Source organism: Corvus brachyrhynchos, unplaced genomic scaffold (genome assembly GCF_000691975.1).
Source record: "Corvus brachyrhynchos isolate BGI_N302 unplaced genomic scaffold, ASM69197v1 scaffold46, whole genome shotgun sequence".
In the NCBI taxonomy this organism is placed as follows: Eukaryota; Metazoa; Chordata; class Aves; order Passeriformes; family Corvidae; genus Corvus; species Corvus brachyrhynchos.
The window spans coordinates 5,009,194-5,013,929 of NW_008238838.1; the positions used below are offsets into that span (position 1 = coordinate 5,009,194).

Consider the following 4,736-nt stretch of genomic DNA (forward strand, 5'->3'; position numbering starts at 1 on the left):
GGCAGCCGTGCACACCTGGGCACCCCTGTACAGGGCCAGCGGCACCCCCAAGGGAAACCCCCACTCCGGGACCGGGGACCATGGGCACATCAGCGCAACCTGCCTGGGCCACCCCCAACTCGTGGGGGCCTGTGGAGGTGCTGGGAGCAGGGGTGACACCTCGGGCCCCTTTGGGGTGCAAGGGGCTGTGCTGGAGCCACCCTGCAGGCCCCTCAGCCAGCCCCGGGGTTGGGTTGCAGCGGAAGCCTCTGTTTGGGTTGGAGATGGCTTTTTCTGTAAGCAGAGCTGCCCAGGGGGCAAACAACGCCGCAGAGCAGATCGATGGCTGTTCTGGGAGGAGGAAAGGGAATTTTCTGCATGAAGTGTGTGGGGGCTGGGAGCATTCCCTGGTCGCTGTCACGATGTGGGGGAGCACGGACAGCAGAGGCAGCCGCAGCACTTGGCACAGCATTTTCTGGGCTCTGCTTCCTATGGGATGCTCTTGGTCGTGTGGACACTTTGTCTGGGATCGGGGGAGCTCTGTGAGAACGTGGGGGTGCCTGCTGCTGCCTAGGGAGGATGAGGAAGAGGGAAAGGAAAAGATAAGGGAAAGGGAAGGAGAGCCACAGGAGACTTTGACAGGTTTCCAGTGGGCTCCAGCTGCTTTTGATGAGCTCTGCCAGCTTCCCCCTGAGCAAGGAGAGCTTGGAGGCCCTGTTCCAGCTGAGGCCAGGTTAGGGAGGGGCCAGCATCCCTCAGCCAGGGCAAGTGAGAAGCCTATATAAGAGCCAGGCTGAGGCCACAGGTGCTGTGATGTGATACAGCTGACAGAGGCAGCATTTGGGCAGTTTTGTTGTTTCTTTTGAGGTTTTTGTGGTTGGTTTGTGAGGTTTTTAGAAACAAAAATAAATGTCAGCACCTCTTTCCAGAGCAGCACTCGTGTCCTTGGCATCTGAGGTCAGCAGGCACCAGAGAGGGCATTAAAGAGATCAGCTGGATCATCTCTGAGACCCTACAGCTGCACAGTGCTTATGGTGCCAGAGCGTGGAAATGCCCCCAGAGGTGAAGGGTGTCCTGGTGACTCCTGGCAGCAGCAGGATGGCTCCTGCTCTGCCCAAAGTTTGGTTATGGCCCAGGTTCAGAGGCCTCATCGCTGACGAGGTGCAGGGAACACTCCCAGACATCTTCAGGACTGCTGACCTGGTAAGGAGCCCTTTAACCTGGGAATGGGCAGGAGAGGGGAAAGTCCTTGCTCATGTGGGGGTGGAGTGAGCAAGAAAAGGACCACAAGCCTGGATTTTAGGAGAGCAGACACTGGCTCCTTCAGCGATGTCCTTGGGAGAATCCCATGTGCTGGAGAGGTGTCCAAGAGGATGAAGGATCTGTTCCTCCAAACTCGAGTCCATCCCAAGGAGCAGGGATGGGAGGTGGCAGCTTCTCTGTGCTGATCAAAGCCTGGCACGGGCTGCTCCCAGGGGCAGCAGAGTTTCCCTCCACGGGGATATTGGGAGCCCCACTGTCCCCAGGACTGGGCAAGCTGCTCTAGGCTGCCTGACCTCGATGTCCCCGCCAGCCTCAGCCCCTCCGTGTCCCTGAGGCTGCGAGGCACCGGGATCGCTGCTGCATGCAGGCAGCTGATGAGTGCTGGGTCACTAATGAGAGAGCCAAGCTGGTGCCGGGAGCAGCCCAAAGGCCCCCCGTGGTTCCGCTGCTGATCCTCACCTGCTCCCTCCCTCCCGGCCGGGTATCATTCCCCGCTCCTGCTGTGCCACATCTGCGCTCCCGCCTGTCCCGCCCGCTCCGTGCTGTCAGGCAGACCGTGCCTCTTGTCCCCAGGCTGCGACGAGCCGCTCATTAGGGCGGGGGAGTTGCAGCTGGGCTGACAAAGGGATTTTCCCAGCGCCTGAGGGCTCCTGCTTTCAGCGGGCTGCCAGTGCCGACCACCGCAGTGCTCCTAAACTGGGGTCACCCGGCAGCATCGCGCTCCTCCCTCCTTGGGGAAGGGTCTTGGCGCTTTGCTGAGCTGAGAGCAGCCCGCTTGGCTCGTGTGGGAGGCTCCCAAGCACGTTCTGGAGCAGGGGATACCCCGAGGGCTGCAGATCCCGTGCCCTGGAGTGGTCTGCGAGCGATGCTGCTGCCCAGGCAGCGCAGCCCTGCACCAAGCACCCGCTGCCAGGGCAGGCAGGGCTCACGGACCTTGTCCATTAGCAGGGGGGTGGTTGCATTTTCCTCCTGCAATTGCTGGCTGCTTGAGCAGAGATGGAGCCAAGTGTGTGCAGGATGGCTCCCGGGGGAGGGCTGTGTCCTGCACATCCGGTCCTCTCTGGGAAAGCTTGGCCGCAGTGGCCTGAGGTGGCCAAACACCCTTCCCATCCCCTGCTGGGGGGGCTGGGCTGGGAGCATCCTGCCTGTGCAGGGCATGGCAGACGTTCCCCTGTTGATCCCACCCTCCTGCCCCCTCGGCAGCCTCCCCAGGTGCCCAGCCAGCCTCAGGTCACACCCTGGGAACAAGAGAAGTGCCTCAGTTTGCCCAGTTGTCACCCATGTGCAGCCAGGTCCCCACAGGGCTGCCAGCACTGCCCTCCTCCCTGTGCCTGAGCAGATCTGGCCCCTTTCTGGCCTCCCAGCAGCTCCCATCTCCCCTCTCTTGGTCTCCATCCTGATTAAAATGAGCCACTTTGCTGGCACGGCCCTGCCAGGGCAGGGCAAGCCAGGACTCCTGGAGTCTCTGCCCATCAGGGTCCTGAGACATTTTTCCAAACAATTTACAAGGATGCTGGGGAAGCAGAGAGTGCTTAAAAGCACAAAGCAACCTGCCAGGAGCTCAGATCCGAGCCAGGGAGCAGCTCCTTGTGCAGCAAATGCATCTGCTCACGGCAACCCTGAGCCTGCCACAGCCTTTCTGCAAGGCAGGACCCAGCCCGGTGCTGGGGACAGTCTGACACAGGACACTGAGGCATCAGATACGTGCAGGAACAGGAATGAACATGTCCCAGCATGTTCCTGCCAGCCTGGAACATGCTGGGAAATCCCAGCCCCTCCTCCCTGTCCCCTGGTGTGGCATATCCACAACCATCTCCTCTCACCATGGGTTGGCAGAGCAGGAGTTGGGGGCTGCCAGCTCTGAAAAGCCCACCCAGAGTGGGTTTGGGTGTAAATTCATCTCCTGGGTGCTGGATTTTCCCTGTGCAGCAGCCTGGCTGCAGGGTATCCCACAGCACTGCTTTTCTGGGAGCAAACACCCCGGGATTTGCAGGTGGTGTTGACCCTTTGTGGGCTTCCCCTGGAGTCCAGGGGTGGATAGAGGAGACACAAACACACATTTTCCCCCCTAAAAACCTTCCCAAGAACGAGGCAGCACCCAGCTTTTGGTAAAGGAGATTTTAATCTGCTCAGTATCTAGTCCATAGTGCAAAGAGTTAAACTTAAGGCAAAGCCTTCTCTTATAAACAGCAAACAGGCCCTAAACAAACAAGCGTGACTGCTATAATAATAATAATAATAGTAATAAAAAAAGGGGTTGAGGGAACAAACTGCAGTTTTGGGGAGGTCTCCTTTCCCCCCCCACCCTGTAACTCATGGAGGGAACGTTGCACCCCCTGATCCACGAGCTGGTCCCGAGGGAATGCTGCTGCCTGTGGCCAGAAGCACGGCCACAATCCCACTCCTGAGTGACTCCAGGTGCAGGTCCCTGACTCCTCTGCAAGTGCCTGGGACAAGCCAGAGCCTGGGGTCACGCTCACTGCTCTGGCGAGGGTTTGGCTGCTCCCAAGTGTTGGTGGCTGGAGAGAGCCAACAGTAACAAGGGAGGTGTGTGGGGAGGCACAGGGACAAGAGGCTGAGCCATGGGGAGCTTTGCATCTCTTTGAAGTGAAGTGGAAGCAGCTGACAGCCCTTCCACCACCCATTAGTGCTCAGGAGCCTGGCTGGACCCAGGGAAACCTTCCAGCTCCCAGGAAATGTGGGAACAACCAGCCCTGGCAGTGCTTTTCTGAGCAAAGCCTCTCAACAGGAAGATAGTTCCTTGCCACAGCTCAGCTTTACAGCTCAGAGGCATCTTCCAGCACGGCCTGGCCTCTCTGCTGCCTCTGTTTTGGCTTAAATTGCTAATCAAGAAGGAAAATAGAAGGAAAACCATGCCAGCTGCCCTCAAGCTCTTGGCTTGCAGTCCAGAGTCAAGACTCTCTCCAGTCTGGCTCCAGCCAAAATTGGCTGTGGCGTGTGGCTGACCTCAGGCAAGCAGCTGGAAAAGGAAAAGCTTTTTAGTGCAAGACCCTCCTGTAGCCCAGCAATTTCTTGGAATGGTGCTGGTTCCCCAAGCTGGGATGAGCCACTTCAGGCCTCCCCCAGCCAGGATGGGATGCCCTCGTCAGACTTCAGGGGACACCTGTGAATGTAAGTAGCTACATTGGTGACAGATAAGAAGACAAAACAACAGTCCAGCCCTGCCCTAATCCAAGAGATCCGTGGTCCTGGTACTGCTCCACGCACACAACTGCAGATCCACAGCATGGATGTGCAGAAACTGTGCCTGGAGCTGGAATGTCTGCGAGCTCCCAGGAGCTTTGGGGTGCTCCCTCTCCTCCCAAAGAGTTCTTCCCTCTAGCCAGCCCAGCCTGGGAAGGAGCCAGCAAGCTCTGGAGTGACCCTCCCTGTTCCATGGCACTCTGAGCCATGTGTGGGGCTTGGATTCTCCAGCCTTGGCTCAGACCTGGGCTGCTGCTGCTGCCAGGGCTGGGAGCACTGGCTGGGGGGGC

The 4,736-nt window shown here is 58.8% G+C and overlaps 1 protein-coding gene across 1 annotated transcript in view; it reads left to right on the forward strand.

Moving 5' to 3' along the window:
* The window catches only part of C1QTNF5 (C1q and tumor necrosis factor related protein 5), an 8,334-nt gene that overhangs the window by 3,183 nt on the left and 415 nt on the right, over positions 1–4,736 (forward strand). The window lies entirely within an intron of this gene.